General features: G+C 35.6%; 1 protein-coding gene and 1 long non-coding RNA gene across 3 annotated transcripts in view; both read right to left on the bottom strand.

Annotated features, from left to right (window-relative positions):
- The window catches only part of LOC132151859 (uncharacterized), a 387012-nt gene that overhangs the window by 210815 nt on the left and 151062 nt on the right, over positions 1-25135 (bottom strand). The gene's annotated exons all lie outside the window — the stretch shown is intronic.
- On the bottom strand, positions 16153-20240 carry LOC132106908 (uncharacterized). The gene is made up of 4 exons (XR_009424210.1): positions 20102-20240; positions 17900-18111; positions 16496-16555; positions 16153-16190 (listed from the first exon to the last, which is right to left on the bottom strand). It is a non-coding gene; the product is annotated as an uncharacterized LOC132106908 (long non-coding RNA).

Below are 25135 nucleotides of genomic sequence, written 5' to 3'. Positions count from 1 at the left end.
ATTATAATCCATCACTTATGTTGCGAGCGAACTGATTGCGCAACCTGATGCTCGAGACAAAATAGATCTAGTGTGACTGTCCCGAAGTTGGTAAACAAAGCTGTTTACACAGTAGCATTGAATTAAACCAGACTATACTATTTTCACATCTTCATATAATGAGAATATAGGCTACAGTTTTTGCTTACCGTGCTGATGTTTCACCTTCATTCGTGACAACGTGTTTCCTCTTCATGTGTTCGTGCATCACTGTGGTACTTCCATGCCACACAAGCTCAGCTTTGCATAACTTGCAGATTACAGTCTTATTTGCTGCATTTAATGTAAAATGCTCCCATGCCTTAGATGACTTGGGGCACACACTTTTTTCTGCCGCCGATTGATCTGTCATTTCTCTCCGATTAACATTACTCTCTGCCATTTCATTTCATTTCCATTTCGTTGTCATGAAAGTGACGTCATCAGTAACGCTCCCCGTGACGTGAGCAGACCAACTAATCGACAATGACATTCGTTGACAACGATTTTCATAATCGATTTTTATCGATTTTATCGATTAGTTGTTGCAGCCCTACCACCACTGTCTGACCTTACTCTGGATGGAAGGCCATACTGAAAAGTTGCTCCAACAAAATTGGCCAACACTGTAAAAGCTGTGTTATCAAGACTTGCTCTTAAAAAAGTAATGACCCGCGAGTGTCCATCTATTCCTCCATGTGTCACTATTCCCCATCTGTGTTGGTACAGGAAAAAAGACACAGCTTACCAAAAACTTTATTATATGCAGGCCTGGTTTCACAGAAAAGGCTTACCTTAAGCCAGGACTATGCTTAGTTAAATTAAGACGTTTAAGCATCGTTTATAAACATGCCTTAGAAAATAAATGTTACTGGTATCTATCTTGAGACAAATCAATGGCATTGGCATATTAAGATCTGTCAGTGCAAGTTATTTTCAATTGAAAAAGCTCAAACATGTGCTTTAGTCTAGGACAAGCCTTAAGCCCTGTCTGTGATCTCTTATATAAAACACCCGATTCAGCTCATCAGCTTCCTCCAAGAATGTTGGAGATGTCTCGTTAATTAGCACACTAATGCCGCATTCCAGGCAACCTGTAACCTGTAAATTACAACTATAAAACCATGACTCAGAACTGGGAGTACATCGATCTAGAACGAGTTCACGGTTGGGAAGTTACGGGTATGACTGACGTTCCACTGCACTTTCACGGGTAGAAGGTTGGAAAAACACGTGAGTCGGGGCGCTGCACAAGATCCCGGGCCCTATGCATAGGCAGTCCTAATGCCCCCCCCCCCCCCCCCTTTGAAAATATATATTCCAGACTTTTCAAGGGCCCTCTCTTCCTTTGGGGCCCCTGGTAATCAGTACTGGTTTTACCCCCAGTCCGGCGCCCCAGAGTCATGGTTTTGAAGTCTCAGGGCTCAAAAACCTGCCTGGAACGCAGCATAAGCTGAGGAGTTAAATCGGGTGTTTTATATAAGAAAATCTCCAAAACATGCTAGGATTGGAAGGGGTGCCACAACAACTTGCTAAATGAAAAATATTTAAATAAGGCTACAGTGCACTATTTGACAATAAACGTTAAATATCTAACAACAATGAAAGAACAAATTTAGCATTTAAGCATGGTGTTTTATTAGATAATATAAGTTCGTTAGAATGTAACAGAAGTACAAGATATAATGTGGTTCAGACTATTTAAACAGTATAATTAATTTCAGTGTGTAAGCACAACACTTAAGCCATTACCTTATAAGACGCATATGCCCATCGATGTGCCAAAGACTGTTTGGAAATGGGACAAAGTACGTCCGTCTTGAAACAGCACAGCTCCACCGCTCAGCTGCTGCTGCTGGGTTAACTTTACTGAACTTTACTGTGGTTAACTTTACTGAACACACTGCGGACACGTCGTCTCTGTACATTTATCCCCTCAGCTGAAAGGTATGCTTGCATCATCTGTTTTGACACAGAAAGTTATTTGACTATAAATAGTGATGTTACACATGGCTATGTTACATCAAAAACAGCACTGTGACTGCAGTGGAGTCATTCAGGTTCCTGAGCACCATCATCTCTCAGGACCTGAAGTGGGACAATCACACTGACTCCACTGCGAAAAAGGCTCAGCAGAGACTGTACTTCCTCCGTCAGCTGCTGTTATTGAGTTCGGTGCACTTCTATAATTGTTTGGTTTGGGTCAGCCAGCAAATCAGATATAAGAAGACTGCAACGGATTGTCAGGACAGCTGAAAGGATTATTGGTGTGAACCTGCACAACCTTCAGGACTTGTACAACGCCAGAGTGAAGAAATGGGCAGGTAACATCGTCACAGACCCCTTTCACCCCGGACATAACCTTTTTGCACTTCTGCAGACATTACAGATCGCTGTGCACTAGAACATCTAGGCATAAGAACAGTTTTTTCCCAACGATATCTCCAGCTTAAATGGATAAACAGCAATTACCCGTTTTAGCATTCACTTTTAGTACTTGAAAGAGTAAAAATTAGTTCTGTGTGTGTGTGTGTGTAGATATATATATATATATATATATATATATACAGGTGCTGGTCATATAATTAGAATATCGTGAAAAAGTTTTTATTGTAAATTATTTTTAAAAATGAAACTTTCATATATTATAGATTCCCTACATGTAAAAAACATATCAAAAGTTTTTTTTTTAAATTTTGATGATTAGAGCGTACAGCTCATGAAAGTTCAAAATCCAGTATCTCAAAATATTAGAATATTTCCTAAGATCAAACCACGAATTTTCAAAACAGAAAAGTTCAAGTTCTTCATAGTATGTTCATTTGTTCACTCAATACTTGGTCGGAAGCACATATTACTGTTCACTGTTCAGTTCTTTTTCTCCTTAGCCCAGCTAAGATGCTTCTGAAGTTGTTTCTGTTTCAGAAGTGGCTTGGTAGTCCTTTTCCTGAAGATGTCTGAGTTTGGTGACTCTTGATGCACTGACTCCGGCTTCATTTGACTCATTGTGAAGCTCTCCCAAGTGTCTGAATCGGCTTTACTTGACAGTATTCTCAAGCTTGTGGTCATCCCTGTTGCTTGTGCACCTTTGCCTACCCAATTTCTTCCTTCTAGTCAACTTTGCATTTAATATGCTTTGATACATCACTCTGTAAACAGCCACCACATTCAGTAATGACCATCTGTGACTTACTCTCTTTGTGGAAGGTGTCAATGATTGTCTCCTGGACCATTGCCATGTCAGCAGTCTTCCCCATAAGTGTGGTTTCAAAGAACAAGAAATGTATACTGTAGGGATGGTCATTTAATGAAACTCAAATGTAAATATTCTAATATTTTGAGATACTGGATTTTGGACTTTCATGAGTTGTACGCTCTAATCAACAAATAAAAAAAATAAAAAAAACCTTTTGAAATGTTTTACTTTACATGTAGATAATCTAGTATAAATGAAAGTTTCATTTTTTTAAATAATTTACATTAAAAAAATTCACTTTTTCACGATATTCTAATTATGGCACCTGTATATATATATACACATTCTATTCATCCTGCTGTATATACAATACAAATCTGCATGTCTTCTGTTGCATGCAGATCTATACCACATTAGTATTACTATTTATTTTATTTACTTATTTATTTGTTATTACTTACTTTCTTAGTTTTACTTTTTAAAATGTTCTTTCTTTTCTCATTTCATATGTATGTATGTACCAAGAGTTCCTGAAAACCACAGCAAATTACTTTTGGCAAATAAAACTTATTCTGATTCTGATCAAGAAGAATAAGAATCTGCCACTCTAATGATGCAATTTTACAGAATATCTCGTAAAGTTTCTCAAAATTTGACGTCATACTGTAGATATCCAGACATACCTTACAACCTGATTTAGGATACTGCTGATGAAGCCTTTGTACATGTTGCTCTAGAACATTGTCATCAATCTGTGTAAATGGATCCCTCATTCGTATTCCTAGAGCCTGCAGTTTGTGGTACATGTACGAGGTTGAGCATCCGAGCATCCTTGCCATGGCCTTGGCTTTAAAACCATGCTTTAACAACAGCCCCAATTGTTCCCTTGTCACGTTCAAGCTGGGTCTACCCCTTGAACCTATTGTAAAAACAAATATTATGGAAGTATTGTGATGATGAAGAAGATATTTTGATAAATGATTGTAAGCACACAGCTGATTGTAACCATTTACTTCCATAGTAGGAAAACAAATATTATAGAAGTATTGTGATAAATGAACTCTATTGCATTTGTTTTCCTACTATGACAGTCAATGGCTTCCATCAGCTGTGTGCTTACCATCATTTATTAAAATATCTTTTTGTGTTTATCAGAAAAAAAAAATCATACAGCAAACAACAATCATACAACAACAGGAGAAAACTATGACAGAATTATTACTATTGGGTGAACTATTCCTTTAAAATTAGACAACTTCTATTAAACACAGAAAATCACAGAGGTCCCTACTGACAGTTTGACTTACCTGTTCGTATGACTGGTGCTGAGATAGAGACAGCTTGTTGATGTCTGGACGTAATGGCTGCCTGTAATGCCACTAGACTGTCAAGAACTTCCCTGTACTGATCAGGTTCATTGTGGCTGATTCTTTGGACATTATTAAGCAGTGAGTCAATGACTCGTGAATCATTAGCATTGCAGTTCCCTCGAAGATCATTTCTTTTAATGGATAAAACCTTTCTTCGGACTGCATTCATCACAGCCAACGCATCCATTAAGTAGACAATCTCACTCCTTTAACATACTCTTCAGCATGCCGCCATCTTCTTCTTCTGTTTTTTTTTTATTGCGGGTGCCACCAACGTTAAGGTACATTTTCCCCACCTGCTGTATTGGAGTGTGGACCAGAGTTTACCCAATCCATAATTGAGAAAAAACGAGTTCCGACATCGATTAATAAATAATAAAGTTTCCTACATTTTAAAAACATGTAACAAAATTTCTGTGATTTGTAAAAAACAAAGCTTTTAAACAATAAAAAAGCTAAGAACACGAATTTGGTAATGTACGTTTCATTTTATTATGGTAGGGTGAAATGCCCTATTGTGGGAAATTTTTTGCATTTAAGACTGTGACATGTTTTGTAGCCAAAACATTAAATTCAAATACAATACCATTTTAAAATCCCCAGGATTTCTCCTAATAAAATAAAAAGAGAAAATGCAGATAACACATTCATAAAATAAATTAGTGCTCTTAGTGCAATTTGTCTAAAAACAATCTGGTGCTTCCTAATGTGGGACACTGAAAAGTCTATGATAAAGGCCAAAATCTATGATAATGATGATAGTAATAGTAATGATAATAATAATAATTATATTGATAATAATGATGATCATAATAATAAAAGGTCTGAAAAGGCCAAAGTCTATGATAAAGGCCAAAATCTATGATAATGATGATAGTAATAATAATGATAATGAAAATCGTCTAGTAATTCTCTTGGTTATGGATGGATTGATTGATAATTTACATTTTACATTTAATCATTTAGCAGACGCCTTTATCCAAAGCGACTTACAATAAAAGCAGTCAGGTCAACAAGAGAACAACAACAGTATACAAGTACCATGACAAGTCTCAGTTAGTCTAGTACAGAACGCATAGCCAGGTTTTTTTTATTTTTTTTTTATAAAAGTGCAGGCGAAAAAGATGAGTCTTTAGATGTTTCCTGAAAATGAGTAAAGACTCAGCTGTACGAATTGAGATTGGGAGGTCATTCCACCAGCTGGGCACAGTCCAGGAAAAGGTCCGTGAGAGTGATTTTGAACTTTTTTGGGATGGTACCACAAGGCGTCGTTCACTTGCAGAGCGCAAACTTCTGGAGGGCACATAAGATTTAACCAGTGAGTTTAGGTATGTTGGTGCCGTGCCAGTGGTTATCTTGTAGGCAAGCATCAGTACCTTGAATTTGATGCGAGCAGCTACTGGTAGCCAGTGTAACCTGATGAGGAGAGGAGTAACATGAGCTTTTTTTTTGGCTCATTGAAGACAACCCTCGCTGCTGCATTCTGGATCAATTGCAGAGGCTTGACAGTACATGCAGGAAGGCCCGCCAGGAGAGCATTACAATAGTCCAGTCTTGAGAGAACAAGAGCTTGGACAAGAAGTTGGTTTGCTTGCTCTGACAGGAAGGGTCTAATCTTCCTAATGTTGTATAAGGCAAACCTGCAGGACCGGGCCGTTGTAGCAATGTGGTATGTGAAGCTTAACTGATGATCCATCACAACTCCTAGGTTCAATTTATAATTGAACATCATCAGACAAATAATACAATATGATAGTTTTTATGCATTTATTACAAAGAGTAGTAGTATTATCTTTTAATAATAATTAATATGATCTATTACTATCTTTTTTTTTACAGAAACCCTCAATGACCAGAAATGTCCTAAGCATCACCACCAGTCTTAAGTTCAGATAAAATGACAAATATGCATTCATTAGGCCTGAAAGTTAATTTTTACATAAAAGGCATTGTGCTAGAAATATTACTATTATTTAGTAAAATGTATGTGATACTGCTACTACTGTTGAAAAAATTTATAAAACTTTATTTTTTAAAGAAATTAATCACAATATTTCTGCCATGTTTTAATTTTAATAGCAAATCCCCTTTATTTACCAAAAATAAAATGTGTTTAAATTTCATAAATTAAAAGACAAATTAAATTTGGGTGAAACTTGTTTACTGTTTTTCATAATTATATAACTTGTAGAAAAACTTTAAACACAATTGTAAATAAGTATAAAGAATGGCATTGGCTTTATTTTTAGTGCTAAAATTCTTTTTTATTTTTTTTAATTAGCATATTTTTGTGTTTTGCTTTGGTACCGAAATTGGTACCGAGAACCGTGGATTTTCACTGGTATCGGTACCGAATACTGAAATTTTGGTACCGTGACAACACTAGTAAGTACGTGTAATGTAACAAGAACAACATAAAATAAAATACTCATTAGATTTCTTGTTTTTCTAGTAGTTAAACTTATGATAGATGAAAGGTCTACCTGTTTGTTCCATGTCATCAGATGGGATTTTTTTAAATGGTTGCATTTTGTTGTTCATTAAAGGCAATATTCCTTGGTTCAATGTTCTGGTAATGTGTATTTATGTGTATGTGTGTAAAAGAAAGCGAGGGAGCAGAAGAGAGAGTGAGAGAGAGAGAGAGAGAGAGAGAGAGAGAGCAGCCAACATTTAATGGTGTGGCCAATGTGGGTTCCATATAGGCTTTAAATAAGGGTCCCTTATGGGTTTGTTGGTCCCAATTGCAAGTACTCCAGAGTGCAGCCTGGACGACGGGGTTGTACATTCCTTAATGTACAATTTTTTTATTGATTTGGCCATATTAAAGAAATATTATGTGCTAACTCTAGAATCGTATCTTGTTATCTGTCTAGTAACCGTGGTAATTTAGGTTAGATTAAGTTATTGTTTACAAATAAACACTCGGTGACGGCACTCATTGTAGCCACATTCCTAGCTGCATGATGTCTTACTGAACTACAGTAATTTATCATATTATCATCATCAGTTTGTGGTTATTCGACCTTAATGTTAACACAAATAATATAAATTTTAATATATATTATAAAAATATTATTATACAAAATAGCTGAATCTCAAACAGTGGATGATTTTTATTAGCATATCGCCCAGCTCTTAAACTGCTCAATGTTAAAACATATGTCTGCTTTTATGAAAATCTGACTTTATTTAACGTGTTATAGGTATAGGACTGTATAGTGGCCACTTAATACATGAGCATGTATTATAATACATGTTACACAGCTCTGTTCTTTTCTGCCCAAAGTAGGCTACTCAGAGATGCTGTCACCAAGCGTTTGTTTGTAACTTAATCTAATTAATCTAACTAATTTGTCTGAACTTCAAAAAATATTAGCCAGTTGATTCTAACTGAGATCGCTGTAATTAGCAATTAATAATTCTGTAGTACAGTCAAACAGCTTAGATCGTTCAAAACATACACAAAGGAATGTGCATGCTTATGTCTCAAGCGTCTATGCCAATAAGATCTGTTGTATTATAAACCAGTGAAATTTGGGGGTGGGCTGGGCTACATGTGTCACTCCGCCCTAATGTGTCGCCCCGCCCCATCATTCAGGAAGCCCTCTGGGGCTACTCCCCAATAGATTCATACGGGCTCATTCAGGAGGGGTCCACATGGAACTTATGGGACCCTTATTTAAAGCCCATATGGGACCCACATTGGCCTAACCATTTAATGCTGGCTGGAGAGAAAGAGATAGAGTTAAATTGTATGCAGGACAGCCAAAAAAACACCATTATGGCAGTTCTTGTCAGCTGCTGTTCTGGGATGAGTTTCATTACTGATTGCCTTGACTGCACTTTGAAACAGCCAATCAGACGCGAGTCACATGGATCTCTGAAAAGTGGTTCAGATTTCTCAAAAACCTTGCATAATATCTTTGGAGATCCGGACTCATCCATCTCTTCTCTTTCTTCCATGGCCACACAACACTTCCCCTCCCGGAGAATGAAAGCATTGTTCGGTCTTGTGACTTTCAACTTTTTTGTCGCCACAGATTGTATGTGTGGAAAATTTGCCTGCTCCACGTACCGTTTGGCCACCGTTGGTGGCCGTCCTGATCTTATGACTCGCTAAAGCTTTCCTAGAAAGTTCTCAAATGGGAAAGCACTGCAAGCATCAAGAGTGCCAAAATTCATTGCTTCTGCTGGTAGATGTAGCATGGAATGTATGTTGTACACCATGAAGTGATCTCCATAGAGCTCTTTTGTTTTTGCAACAAAGAAAGTCATCAGCTCACTGCTGTAGCTGTTGTGTTCCACTGCCAGGTTTGGTAAAAGAAGAAGGCTCAAGGCAACACTGAATGCCATGAAGTGGTCATACAACTCATCTGCCAGAATTCCTTTTAGCACAGTCTTGCCAGTGTATACTGCAAACTGCCACAATTCAGTTCCCTTCCACCTATTGATGTTTTCTAGACCCCTTGGTTTTCATACAAAACAGCTTGGAATAGCTTTCAGAAGTGAGAGCAGCCTTTGGGACACTTGACTGATTTGTCCAGCGGACATCCGCACATTCCTGTCTCCTCTCATCCACTCTGTGATAATTTTTTTTGTGACCCCCAGGCAGGCTTGATGCATATAATTTATTGGAAATTGATTAACCATGTCCAAAGGGAGCCTCACAAATGGGGACACTGAAATGGCCTCATCTTTCTGCCGTCTTGCCATTTCGGTATGGTACATCTCATCCATGTGTAGAGGGAGATTCTCTACCTCTGGGTAGGTCACTCATCCAGACACCCACATGCCCCTCTGAGTGCATTTATCGCACCCATAATATCCTGAGAACTGTTTTATCTTTTTAACCATGGCTCTTGCAGGTGCATCACAGACAACACATTTAATTTTAATCTGTTTTCCCTCCAAACCATTGTCAAGGAGTTCCTGGATGTCTTTGATGGCATCCACAACAAAATCTAAATTTGATGTTTAGAAAGGACCAAGTGTCAGTGTCACAGGAAAAACAGGATTCAGGTGAATGGCACAGAGGATGGGCCATAGATGTGCTTTGCTCCTTTTGAAAATGGGCAGTCCATCTATATTAAATGAAATCTATAGTGTTGTTATTCCTTCAGTTATATCCCTCGGGTAGTGTTGCAACTGCCGACTAAGGCTCTCCCTTAAGTTAAAATGAACACACCCCATCCCTGACTTTGTCATTGTTTTGACACTTCTTGGAGTTTGCAACAAGGTTCATGCTGTTGAAGGCAGTTCTGGATGACCAAGTTCCTTCAGAAGGTCATCAATGGCATTATGTGCAATGTTGTGTTTTGTTGCCCATTCCTGAAGAAACATTGCAAGAGAGGCTGAACTGAAGTTCTCTTCATTGACTTCAGGCACACTCCTATGTCCTGAGCTGCAGTTCTCTTCGTTAACATTGTTTTCCAAACTCTCCTGTCCTGTACTGCAGTTCTCATCACTGATCCCAGTCTCTTCACTCTCAAAAAGGTTGTGGAGGTTTGGATTGTCATTTTCTCCATCCATGTTAAAATGGCCTTGATTATGTTGAGATATCGTGGGATAAGATATTGTTTGCTCTCCAATCATCCTTTCAGCCAATGACCTCCGGGCAAATTTCCACTGCCTTGTGTAATGCTGCCTCCTGGATTTTGCATCCATTCTAAATCCAAAGTATTGTATTTCTTGTAAAATGTTGTTTGCCAGTACTTAGCATTGTTGAATGTAAGGACAATACACTAAATGGTTAAAAATATGGGGCAGTATAAATTGTTGAATTGTTTTATTTTAATTTATTAATTAAAATTGGTACATGAGGCCCAGTGACAGTTGTCTGACTATATAATTGCTTTAATTGGCCAAATAAAGTGTCATTATTGGCCAGTTTTAGCACTTTTTTTTTAAACAAATGTCTTGTCAATTTGATGATTTAATGACATATATGAGAGCTGAAGTCCTTATATGAGCATTTTTCCCGGAGAAGTGCGCCCATGCACACACATTGACCAGAGGAGAGCGAGACCGCGCACATCAACGTGCTTCAAAATCGTGGCAGCGCTGCATAGGATTTGTTTGAGAATGTCTCCAAATAAGTGAGTTTTTGGATGTGAGGGAAAGTTTACCGTGTTCAGCTTTCCCAAGAACCCAGCGTTACTTGAACAGTGGATGCAGTTTGTTTTTCCGGGGCAGCAGTGGAGTGTATCAAGTGCGTTTGTGTGTTCTGGTCATTTCAGTGTCGAATGTTTTATAAACAAGACCCAAGTCGACGCTGGATTTGCACATCATTTGCTATTGAAACATGGAGCTGTCCCTGTGATAAAAGTCCCCATTCATGTAAATACAATTGCATCAGATTTCTGTCTTTTGTTGGAAATCAGCACATAAGTGAATATATGTTAATGAAAACAACACGAAACATCAGTATTATAGCTCCGCTCATTCAAGCTCCTGGCTTTTTACGGAAAGAATAGGAAAGCTGTATTTTTCTTTTATAAATATGATAAAACTAAAGACTTTTTGGATATATGAAGGATGCAGTACTACTCTATAGGTACTCGAGATTAAAATGAGATTAGGTGAAACTGTGTATGTTATGTACCCTTTAAATGAAGGACAGACATATAAAGGTGTACTTCTTTTTCTGAAAGAGACTGGATTAATGAATAGATTGTAGTTTATTGTAGTTTATACATATATATACATACATATATCTGTGTGTGTGTGTGTTCTAATTTATTAAGAATATTACAAATCGCTGGTCCACAGTACAGCAGGTGGCGGATGTTCACCTTAATAACTAGTTGCCTCCCGCCAAATTGAAGCAGAAGAAGATAAGCAACTAATGTAGACACATGACTGTTTCTAGGATGCAGTGGTTCTTGGGCATTTGCAATATGTTCTTATTATGTGAGATTGAGTAAAATATTTGCTTGGCAGGTGCAGCTGCCGCGAAAACCTGCAACTCAACCTGCCACCACCAGAAGCAATAATAATAATAATGCACAAGGCTTGTTTTCCCAGTCAGCATTCAGTAATGCAACTGTTTTTTGACTGAAGCATGTTAGTTTGGAAATAAATTTATTTATTCAGAATGCACATTTTGAAGAAAAAAATATTAGGAACATTTCAGCAGGATGAAGATATGACATGCAAGTCAGCCCTATTAACATCCTCAGTTTTGAAATGCGTACTATGCACGAACATTCTCCCAGACAAAAGATACATCGATAATCGTTTTATCATGGCATTGCAGCCATCTAAATCGTAATTGAATTCTGAGGTGTCTATAGAGATTCCCACCCCTATTGGTTTGATATCTCAAATGGTTTCAGAGTTTAGGCTAATAAATTTAAGTGGACACATAAAACATAAAAAATATGGTTTCAGTACTGTATATAAAAACAATACAGGGATAATCTGAAATCTAAAATGTTGTCAGAGATTAAAAAAAGTAAGTGGGTACAGTATATTAAACATGAAAAATATGGTTTCAGTACTGTATAAAAACAAAGACATGGCATGGACAAAAACCAGTAAAGGCATAATTTGAAAATCAAAGCCTTGTACATCATAGGGGAAAAAAGTCAGAATATTTTACAGTAAAAAAAAAGGAGGTTAACATGAATATGGTTAATGAGCATCATCCTAATTAACAGTTTTTGTTGATTTGTTAAGTTCTATCAGTAAATTTATATATTTAGTTCTCAAGAAAGTTAATGTTATTTTTTTCCCCTTCTTAGCACTTCCAAGAACTTCTTGATTGAACTCTCTGAATGTGAGCAAAACTAAAGAGCTGATTGTGGACTTCAGGAAGAGACAGCAGCAGCACTATACTCCTATTATGATTAGCGGGACCCCTGTGGAGAGGGTGAGAAGCTTCAAGTACCTTGGTGTAAACATCTCCGAGGACCTGACTTGGACTACTCACATTCAAACACAGGTTAATAAAGCCAGGCAAAGACTGTACCATCTGCGACAGCTGAGGAAATTCAGGGTCTCACCAGCAATCCTGAAAACTTTCTATTCTGGGGCTATAGAAAATGTATTGACTCAGTGCATCTCAGTGTGGTATGGGTACAGCTCCAGTCAAGACTGCAAAGCACTGCAGAGAGTTGTGCGCTTAGCTGAGCGCATCTCAGGGTCTGCTCTCCCCTCTCTACAGGACATCTACCTCAAACGCTGCAAAAGTAGAGCTACTAAAATCATCAAGGACTCCACCCACCCCAGTAACCAGATTTTCACTTTGCTGCCATCTGGTAAGCGCTACCGTTGCCTGATGGCAAAAACCGAGAGACTCAGGAGGAGTTTCTTCCCCCAGGCCATCAGGCTCCTAAACTCTTAACCAGCCTCTTAACATCCTCATGCCTCCACTTAATGTTCACTTTATCTTTTTCCACTTTATTCACTACCTCACATAGACACACTGACAGTGTCACCGTGTTTGCACATTTGCTTCTTGTACATTCCTGTGTATTTTAATATTTAAGACTACAGTAAAATGCATATATGCACATTGTACATCCCTGTATATCTTAATATTTAAGACTACAGTTTACATTCATGCACATTATTTTGCATTCTATATTTAATTCTACAATATACATCTTTTTTATATTTTATTCTTATATTTTTATTGTTTACTCTTATTTCATTCTTACATAGCTATATTTATGTAAATTTTCATCCGTGTTGTTTTCTTTAATAATTGCACTGCCCATGGAGCGGACCTGACTCACATTTCACTGCTGGTTATATATGCTATATATAATTTTGTATGTGACGAATAAAAATCTTGAATCTTGAATCTTGATTGTCATTTATGGATTTCTCATGAAATTCGGGTTTGTTGGCTTGGATGGACCAAGTGTCGGTGTCACTGGAAAAACTTCTGATGGTGTCTGATGAATGACACAGAGGATTGGCCATAGATGTGCCTTGCTACTTTTTGAAAAGGGTATTTAATCTTTATTAAATGATGTTACAGTCCCTGTAAGACTTTTCATTTGGCAGCTGTCTTTAAAACACTTTTTGGACCGCTATTTCATGCAAGTTAAGCTCCTGTCTCTTTTAATAGGTAAATGGCAAAGTCTCCAAAAGCTGTTCACCAAGCTTATGAATGAATTTCATATTTAAAAATACCAGTGAAATATGCTGTTTCAACACTGTGCAGTTTTCAAGCACTATACACTATGCACTTAATACACCATGTACTTATGCACATAATTGGTCTAATGTTTGAACTTGATAAGGTTATTTTGTCATTCAGCATTGGAGTCTGAAAGCCCCACACCTTCCACTACCTAATTAAACTTGAGGCAGTTGAGTACACTTTCTTCCATTCATAATTATATGAGTGCACCATATTTGCATATCTGAAGTTTTTGATGATATCTCCTGTTTCAGCTTGGAATGTCTATCTATCGAATTGTTTGTTTATATATATATATATATATATTTATTTTCTATTTATTTTCTTATAATTTTTCTTTTATTTTTTCTTTTTCTAGGTTGTGGCCTGAGTTATTTTTTTGTGTGTGTGTTTTTTGTGTGTGTTACTGGCTGTTTCGGGGGGGTGGTCACTGATTGCCATGATAACAATAGCTGGTAAGTATACATCAATTTAATTGTCTGGAAAAAAAACCTTTACTTAAACATAGAAGCATACATTTTGTAGGAGTGTTAATGGATTCATTGTGATGCGGAACGTGGACGATTCTGCACCGATTCTGTAATAGACCATAATTAATTATTGCCTATGACAGCACTTCCACTCGCTGTTATTTTAGTCTATTTTAGTCTGTTATTTTACTTTAGATATGCTTTCATTTCTGCTGTTTAGAATGCAGTACGTATTCAATGCACGAAACTCATGCATTGACAGACATTCACATGTGCTTTGTGTTTGTTTGTCCTGAAGCTCGCGGCTGTAATTAAATGCACTTGCATCTACTTTTATGAAACAAAAATAATGTAAACAGTCAGTTATGTTTTCAGAACAGGACAAAGCATCTGATATGTGGAAATGGATCTGTGCATTAGTGTGAATGCAGTCTATTAAAGCTGCCAATGTCTACCTAACTTGTAGTTGTCTTTCCCCCTTTATTACTTTATATTTGCCTGTATGCCAAATTAAATCGTAAAATTATTTCACACCCATAACATTTTGTATTTTGCCTCTTTAATGTAAGTTAGTTTAGCTGGAGGATTAAGTGATAATGTAATAGATGGCAGGGAAAAAACTCTGTGGATGCAGCAGTGGATGGTGACACAAAATCTAATAAATCAAAGAAAGCATAGTAATATATTACTCACAATTGTTGACATTACAATACACAAGGATTGAGCTTTGTCCTTAACAAATACTGCATGTACTTTCTTGAATTATGCTATGAATCAACATGAGTATCAAAGATGAATCCAAAATCAAACAGTAAGAATGTGCCTGATGGTTAAAAAAAACAGCTTAGAGCATTGGATGCCAAGGGTCTGTTTAAAGACAAGCAAAAGGGGAGACAATATTGCATAAATCTGTATTGATAGATATGTGCTATATAACTTCTAACTAAATAACTAAAGTCTTTAATGTAGCTTAAGAGATTAATAACTATAGTCAAAAAACAACTCATTATGAACGTGTTGCATTTAAATTGATTGAACAGGATCATAAATTTAGGGTACCCAGGGTGGTTGCTAGGGTAATCAGTGTGGTTGCTAAGGTGTTGCTATGTGGTTGCTAAGGTAACCTAAGTGGTTGCTAGGCGGTTGCTAGGGAGTTGCTAGGATAATTTTGGTGGTTGCTAAGGTGTTGCTAGGCTGCTCTGGGTGGTTGCTAGGCGGTTGCTATGGTAACAGCATAGCATAGTTTTTACGTGTTGCATTTAAATTAAACAGGATCATAAATTTAATGTCTTTAGACACTGACTCCGACTTGCTGCACAATAAGGTTTAATTGATCTAAAACTAGATAAAGCCAACAACACACTCTGTACTGTGGCTCTGGAAAGAGCCTTAAGGGTTGTATCTTGGTGCCTCTGACACAAGCAGAAGAAGGAATTGTAGGAAACCTTACTGATTATGAGTGAGATTGTAAACATCTGTATGGATCAAAAATGTATGCAATTTACATCAGTCATTGTTCACTAAAATGAGCATGGCCATTCATAAATGCAGGATACTACATTGTATTTTAGAAGAAAAAGACACCGATGACTCAGACTTGAATATGAGTGAGATATTGCAAATGTCTTTACATATGAATATGTATTGTTTTCATTAATTATTATTGACTAAACAGTATATTATGAACATGGTAAATCAGAAATGCAGAATGATATTGTATCGTTTCAAATACTTCAGTATCGAAATCTCAATACTTTTGACAACACTACTAGTCATAAATGCGGGGTGCTAGATTGTACTTAAGAAGAAAAACCTCTTTAATTTGTTTATTAAAAGACACTGATGACTCTGGTTTGTTGCACAATATAACGTTAATTGATTTATACCCAAATAATTAAAAGGTGTCTGACAGTCAGTAGAAACATACTTACAAAGCCAAGGATCCTGGGCGATGAAAAGAGCCTTTGGGTTGTATGTAGGTGCCACTGACACGCAAGCAGAAGAAAGAAAAGTAGGAAACCTTACTGATTATGAGTGAGATATTGAAAACATATGTACGAATTATGAATTATTATGTATGGGTCTGTACTGATGAACAGAATAGTCAAATATTTTTTTTTTTTGAGTATTACTATGAAAACCGGCAGATCAGAGATCATTTTATTATTTTTTTAAGAACTATGCCTTTAATGTCTTTAAGACATTACTAACATGCTGCCTGATGTTGATTTAACTGATCTAAACTCAAATACTGATAGGGATCTGATAGTCAGTCAAAGTATATACTTACAAAGCCAAAGACGCTCTCGTGATGTGGCTCTTAAAAGAGCCTTTGGGGTGTATATAGCTGCTGTAGACACAAACAAAAGAGAGAAAAGAAAAAAGAGGAACTTATACGAGTGAGATGTGTCTGTACAAATTAAAATGTTTTAGTTTCATCAGTGATTATTAATAAATGTGTATTTTATGATGAAAACAGACGCTTTGTTGCAGACGTACGCGTGCTATCTGGGTCAGGGTGAGCGCGGTGGGCACAGACCCCGGTTTATATAAGTCAGCTGCCCAGTTTCGCGGGCTTGGCACGCGAGTAAGAATTTAAGCATTGAGAGAAAATTTTATTTATTTTATTTAAAAAAAAAGTAAAAAAAATAATGTACAATTATATAATGACACACTTAATGTTAAATGTTAACTTGCCATTAAATGTAGAAAAAAACATAGGGTTTTCAAATAGTGTGGTGTCTGTGGTTTCCTACTATAATCAAGCGAATTGTGTTACCAAAAATATAAGTTCTATAATTTTTTTTCTTTCCCTCCCAGTTGGAGAGTTCCACTCTGTTAAAGATAATTGAGCAATCCCATAGGTGGTGATGAACGCACGCGAGTCGATAATAAGCCAATGGATATAGAAGTAGTCAGTCACGAGTCTTCTCACGGTGTATGATACGTTGATGGTTGAGTGGTAAGCATGGTATGATAGGTGGAAATGTATGGTTTTATGATAGTATGTTTGAGATTGTTGGAATTGTAAACATTTTTTTTAAAGTGAACTAATTTTAAATGGTTTTACCTGACCATATGTTGAAGAAACGCGTTTTGCAAGCAACCTTGGTGCATAGCCTATGTTAAGTTAGCAACAAACATAACGTTTGATCCCGAATCAACTCCGATGCCCGTAAACGCATAGCAAAACTCTAAAAATTAAAGAATATAATTTTATGTTCTATAATTATGTTAGAAATGTAAATGTATGCAATACTATACATCCATAAAATTGCAAACCTATGTGACCTAAAGACATTAAAGCATGTGCAAATTAAGAAAGTTATTCATTAAGCCTTGTGCAATATAGAGAATATTATTCAGAATAATAATAATATTTATTGCTTATTTTTGCTATGAAAGGAACATTTTCTAGAATATTTCTTAAATAAGGCATTAAAGAGAGAATTCTTAAAAAAATAAATAAAAACCTGCATCCTGCATCTCTGATTTGCCAGATTCATCATAGCATGCTAATAAATAAATAAAAAGACACTCTCAATATACAGCTCTTAAAAGAGTCTTTGTGTGTGCTGTCATATAGATGTACATTGCTTTGATTTTTAGGGATTAAACCAATAAACTACTTTGACTAGTGAGTTTACCATTTGTTTTATTAATGTTTTTTTATAGTGCAATCTATTCTGCTTACCCGACTCATGCAGACTTCTGTCCTGATGTTTGGCTGTGGTCCCCCCATCATCCACTCTTCTGCAACCGGTCTATTTATGGAGACCACCATGATCTAATCTATACAGCTCTAGTTGTCTCTTCTCCCACAAACTCCACTTTCAGGTATGTTTTTTCTTTGTTGTTGTTGTTTTTTCAACAACGTTGACTATTTCTATATGCCAAAACCTAGGGCTGCACGATATTGAAGAAAAATGCATTATGCGATTGTGATAACTTGTAATGACTGATAATATTCAAAGATGCTTAAAGTGTGTAAAATAAATGTAAATTATATGTAGGTATATTTAAAATCTGAAAACTCTAGTTACTAACTTCGAATTATTTTTTTGAGAAGAAAGCATAACCACAACTTCTAAACAGCTGTGCTTACTGTAGCATTACATAAAAAGTGCCTTTTTAACATAAGTGTAAACCAGGGGGTTTAGGGTTTCAGGTAGGCCCAGATTAGGTTTAACAGCAAAAACTAATCAAATGTAAAAATTAAACGCTGCTTAGTCTTCACTATATGAATTAAATACACACTGATTCTTATTAAAAGTCCCCCTGTAGTCAATTATTTTATCCCTTAAAACTTATCTTTGATCATCAAAGTGACATATTTAAATGTGTTTTTCTTGTGAAAATAATTTTCTCATGCCTTAAAATAGCTTGAATGTAACTCTACACCCTTGCCTCATTTGCTTATCTATGAATATGTAAATATGGGTGCACCAGCTGTGGAAAGTACATGGCAAAATTTGGGTGAGGACCTTTCTCCCACTTTCCACCACCAAACCGCTTCCTACATGCAAACAGTTAAACGCACTATATTTGATTTTTTTTTTTTAGGCTGCGACCATTATCAAAATGTTTTAGGTTAATTGGATAAAATACCACATTTTATTTTCTTTATATATATCAAAAAGGCAAGTTATTCCACACTATTTCCAGTCATCTTCACAGAATGCAAATTGAAGAACAAATTGTTTTGAATGTAGGATATGCAATACACCATGAAAATATTTATTCTTATAAAATAAAGTTTGTCCAGAGTTGAAAAGCAGAAGACAGTTTAACTCAATTATATAACCCAAATATGCAGATGCTTCCCGATAAATTAATAAATGTCGTGAAAAAGTTCATTTGTTTCAGTAATTCAACTCAAATTGTGAAACTCGTGTATTAAATTCAGTGCAAACAGACTATAGTAGTTTAAGTCTTTGGTTATTTCAATTGTGATGATTTTTGCTCCCATTTAACAAAAACCCACCGATTCACTCTCACATCTCAACAAATTAGAATACTTTATAAGACCAATAAAAATTTAATTGTTGGCCTTCTGGAAAGTATGTTAAAATACAAGTACTCAATACTTGGTAGGGGCTCCTATTGCTTTAATTACTGGCTCAATTCGGCGTGGCATGGAGGTGATCAGTTTGTGGCACTGCTGAGGTGGTATGAAAGCCCAGGTTTCTTTGACAGTGGCCTTCAGCTCATCTGGATTTTTTGGTTTCTTGTTTCTCATTTTATTCTTGACAATAGCCCATATATTCTCTCTGGGGTTCAGGTCTGGTGAGTTTGCTGGCCAGTCAAGCACACCAATACCATGGTCATTTAACCAACTTTTGGTGTTTTGGGCAGTGTGGGCAGGTGCCAATCCTGCTGGAAAATGAAATCAGCATCTTCAAAAAGCTGGTCAGCAGAAGGAAGCATGAAGTGCTCCAAAATTTCCTGGTAAATGGGTGCAGTGCCTTTGGTTTTCAGAAAAAACACAATGGACCCACACCAGCAGATGACATTGCACCCACTTCGAAAGCTGTTTGTATGAATAGGTAACTGAAGTCAAGTAGTATTCTATTTGTGATTATTACCTCTTACTCTAGCAACAGCGAGTAAAGTATTATCAAAGATGGTGACAGCCATACTACTAAAAGTCTTATCACAATTGACATGACAAGAGTCCAATCAAGGCACTTCATCTGTTAAATCTAAACCAGCAGCATCTTTTATAACTGGAGTAGATTGGATTATTTGCGTGAACTTGAATAATTGAAGAAAATAGGAGCGCAATAATTTTGACTAATATTTATATTTTGGTAAAATAGTTTTTAAATGTAGGATTAATATTCTACATAGTTATTTTTTTCCCAGGAGTACATAAGTGTCACCATGAGCTCCTGACCTCTCTGTGGCTCAGCTGTTTTAGGACTTTTTCAGAACTACATCTTTTTTGGTCACCACAATCAGGATGTTCAGTAGGGATTCATCGGTGGATTCCACCTATGGAAAAGTTTAGGCTGGGAGTGTGTTGCCATACCAGCAGAAACAACCTGCATCAATACTCACCGTCATGATGCCCCATCACCACCACATCTACCACTTATTGGGTACAGCCTTGATACATCTGTCTGCTTGTTTGTCCATAGCGAACATATTTGTTTTTGTATGTAACCAACAGACTTGTACAGGAAATGTAACACAATTTACATTACATGTTTACATTATATATATATATATATATATATATATATATATATATATATATATATAAACCCGAGTTCTACTGATTCATTTGCATTTTCACAGATGTCTCCGCAACGTACGTGTGCTGTCTGGGGTGAATTTAGAATAAATTAAAAATTATTTTTTCGATGTGAATATATTTTAAAATGTAACATATTCCTGTGATTCAAAGCTGAATTTTCTGCATCATTATTCCAGTCTTTAGTGTCACAAGATCAAATCAATAGTGTATCAGTTAAAGTCTTTGCTCGGATGAACCAAATGTATTAATGTCAGTGATATGTCCAGCAATTCTGAATGTTTATAATTAATTAAATTAAAGAATGTTACCATTTGAGAGTTATTTGTAAATTCCTACTCCTATTGCACAAAAATAAATAATCAAGAATGAAAAGAATAAACTAAAACTGACCAAGAGAGAATTCTGGGAATGTTTGCAAAAAAATAACCTAAAAGTAACCATGAGGGAAGGTTCTCTATAGGTTATTTTAAAAATAACCACCCACAACGTTTTTGGAATGTTATTTTATGGTTGCAAAAAAATAACCTTAAAATAACCATAAGAGAACGTTCTCTATAGGTTATTTTTTAAATAACCACCCTGCAATGTTTTTGGAACATTATTTTATTGTTGCAAAAAAAATAACCTAAAAATAACCATAAGGGAACGTTCTCTTGAGGGTTAATTTTAGGTTATTTTTAAAATAACCACCATGCAACGTTTTTGGAACGTTATTTTATGGTTGCAAAAAAATAACCTAAAAATAACCATAAGGGAACGTTCTCTTTAGGTTATTTTAAAAATAACCACCCACAACGTTTTTGGAATGTTATTTTATGGTTGCAAAAAAATAACCTTAAAATAACCATAAGGGAACGTTCTCTATAGGTTATTTTTTAAATAACCACCCTGCAACGTTTTTGGAACATTATTTTATGGTTGCAAAAAAATAACCTAAAAATTACCATAAGGGAACGTTCTCTTGAGGGTTATTTTTAGGTTATTTTTAAAATAACCACCATGCAACGTTTTTGGAACGTTATTTTATGGTTGCAAAAAAATAACCTAAAAATAACCATAAGGGAACGTTCTCTTTAGGTTATTTTAAAAATAACCTTCCACAACGTTTTTGGAATGTTATTTTATGGTTGCAAAAAAATAACCTTAAAATAACCATAAGGGAACGTTCTCTATAGGTTATTTTTTAAATAACCACCCTGCAACGTTTTTGGAACATTATTTTATGGTTGCAAAAAAATAACCTAAAAATCACCATAAGGGAACGTTCTCTTGAGGGTTATTTTTAGGTTATTTAAAAAGAACCATCCTGCAACGTTCCGGGAACGTTATTGTGACGAGTGGGGTGGGGCCGAGAGCCGTGGGAATGGAGTGAGGCCAGTGGAATGATTGGAAATCAGTGACACCTGCGACACTCACCGGTCTCGAGTCCCACGGAGGAGATTGGAAGGATACAAAATAGGAGTGACGACAGTGAAGGATGAGAAAGGACCAGGCCTGGATTTTAGTGTTTGGTTTTTGTTTGTGCACAGCAATCGTCCGCGAGGGGCTTCAGCAATGTTTCGTCTTTATTTTATTATTAAATTCATTTTGATTGTCTGCCGGTTCCCACCTACTTCTTCCCACGAAAGAACATTGTTACAGTTATATTATGGTTGCAAAAAACAAAACCCTACAAAGAACATTCCCCTGACGTTATTTTTTATTATTTTTTTCTAAATATCCAAACAGGAACCAAAAACTAACGTTAGGGGAACGTTCTGTGGGTAACGTTACTAGTTTAGACCAAATGACGTCACGTAAACATAATGGTATTTAACGACAAATAGCCTATAATGGCGTTAACAGTGCGGGTGGAATAAAGTTAAAGAAAAAGTAGGAAAAGCAGTTTGAGTAAATGTGGTACATTTACTATCTGGTACATTTACTACTGGAAGAGACAGCTCGTCAATTTTATGACAATTTATCAAATTTCTTGTGGAAACGGTCATTTTACCATGAGAAAATTTTGCTCAAAAGCTACTGTCCTTATAATTCCATATTATTATTGTTGTCATGTGTACATATTTTATATGTCATTTTTTTGTGTGTTTTTAATTTAAATAAAATGGTTAATTAAAAAGACATTTACCTCAGAGAAACTGACAGTTGGGATGTCCAGTTGGGATATGTGTGAGCGCGATGGTCACAGACCCCAGCTTATATACCCGCTGCCAGATTTAGAATTTGGGACATAGGTGGTAAACGTTTTTTATTTTATTTTTTTTTTAAATGTAATGTATATTTATATAATGATATATTGCATTATAATAGGCTACTAATAATTACGTTATATTATGTAAGGGATAATGTGAAATATTAAAGAAAATAGCCCTTTCCGTCTCTAATCCTGCGTCCAAAGCAACGTTTTGTTTTCCATGGCAATGGTGTTATACTTAGCAGCGTCTGTTATCAAGAAATTACAGACTGCATTCTACATTAGAATTCAACCAAGCCATGTAATAAAATATAATATAAATGAATTTTTTTTTTTTTTAATTAGTTCCCAGTTTCTGGGCACCCAATAATTAACTAATTAATTAATGGAACTTGGAGTATATCTTCGTGTGTAGGCTTGGCCTTGCCTATATTATTATTATAATACCATTATACCTACCATACTTTGCGTTATTTTGAAAGTATTGTTTTCAAATATATAATTGTTTTGAGTATAATTTAGTATTATTTTTTTACATTTATTTAAAAATTTTGATGTGAAAATAAACCCAATAATCATATTTCCTGGTTGTAAACATTTCTCATGAAAAATCGTTCATTATTGTAATGTATGAGATTAAACGTCTCACCTGTTTCTTCTTCTCAGATGTGCAGAATCATTTTTTTTTTCCTTCAATGGTAAAAAATATAAAATAAAATGTCTTCCCCCTGAATGAATTTCATTCTTGTGGTGCGATCTTTGTGGCCATCACATTGAGTTTATGGACAATTTGAAATCACCATTAACTTTGTCTACTTTATCAAGCAGCTCAAGCAGTTTTTGTTTATATGGATTTATATATATGCAAATTTATTTTCATTATCTAGATATATATTATAATTATACAACATACAAAAAGTAGTCAAAACACATTTCACAGAACAAAAGTTGATTATTTATTTATTTATACTACATTAAAGTGAATTTAAATTAACAAAATGTCATATTTAGGGCTGAAACGATTCCTCGAGTAACTTGATTACAAAAAATGATAGAGGCAAATTCCTCTGCCTCGAAGCCTCTTTTAATTTATTTTAAATCTCACGTCAGGTTCTTTCACAATGATTTTTTTTAATGTGACACAACACGTTTACGTCACCCACAAAGCAGAAGGAGACACAAGTGCTGCGTCCGAAATCGCAAACTGCAAGGAGTCAGCAGTGTTTTGATTTGAAGACGCAGGCAAATGTAAAGAGAACGTCGTGGCGTGTGTCCATTGCAAGAGAGAGCTGGCATACCACAACTAGGGCCCTATGATTTCTGTGAGGCAGAAAACGCGGAATCCAGTCATAAAAACATAATTTACAGTTTAACAAGGAATGGCAAGGAATTTGCCAAATTTTGAATTAATTAATCAAAAATAGGTCATTGCACTTACATCAAATCATGATATGGACTAATATCTGTAAATATTAAGCCGGAATAGTCTGTTTAAATATGAATCCTGTATGTTCTGTGTGTCTCTGTTAATGAATGGAGCAGAAGCGCGACTTCCTCTATCACACACAATGAAGCACGCATGATGCACTAAATAAGGACGTGAACTATTGTTTTTTATTGTATTACTATTGTTCAGCAGAATGTACATAGCCTACTACTAAAAAAAATCTATAATTATTTTTTTTAAGGTTTAATCACACAACATTTCTTCCATGTATTTTTTTTTATAGTAAATCCCCTTTGTTTACCAAAAAGTTAAGTTTGCTTAATTTTCAATAATTAAAAGATAAATTAAATTAATGTTTTATGTGTTTAATGTTTAATGTGCATCTCAGAAAATGCTTTATTTAAAACCCCAACTGAATGGCACTTAAATGCACTTAATTCATCTGTCAACTTTATTGTCATTGTTCACAGTACAAGTACAGACAGAGAAACAATGGGTAATAATTAAATGTTTATTTTTGATGTATGCATTGCATTCTATGCACTTAAAAAAATAAAAATATTTATTTTCTAAAAAAGGAAACTTAGTTGTTCATTTTAAGAGACCCAGGAGTCTTATTTTCTCTTGTATAATGAATATTGCACTTTAAGCAAAATCACATTTTATCAGATTACTCAATTAATCGATGGAATTTTTGGTAGAATACTCGATTACTAAAATATTTGATAGCTACAGCCCTAGTCATTTTCATCTTTATAGAAGATACAGTACAATACAACAATCTTCAAACTTCATATTCATAGCAGATATAACCTTTAAAACAGTCCTTTTTGAGGTGGTTTATTTTACAAAAGCACAACGTTTTCTTGATGTTTTGAGTTTACACAAATAAAAGCTTTGAATAATGCATTATTCTTATCTTTTGTTGTTTATACTGACAGGAAAAAATGCAAGAGATTGCATGGGTGCTTCCATGCAGTGCACGTGCTCCCCACTCCGCACATAAAGGAAGGACAATGGGAAATATAGC

The sequence above is a fragment of the Carassius carassius genome, chromosome 1 (genome assembly GCF_963082965.1).
Source record: "Carassius carassius chromosome 1, fCarCar2.1, whole genome shotgun sequence".
NCBI classification, from domain to species: Eukaryota; Metazoa; Chordata; class Actinopteri; order Cypriniformes; family Cyprinidae; genus Carassius; species Carassius carassius.
Note: the sequence above shows the minus strand (reverse complement) of the source record. Positions and strands in the feature narration are given on the sequence as shown.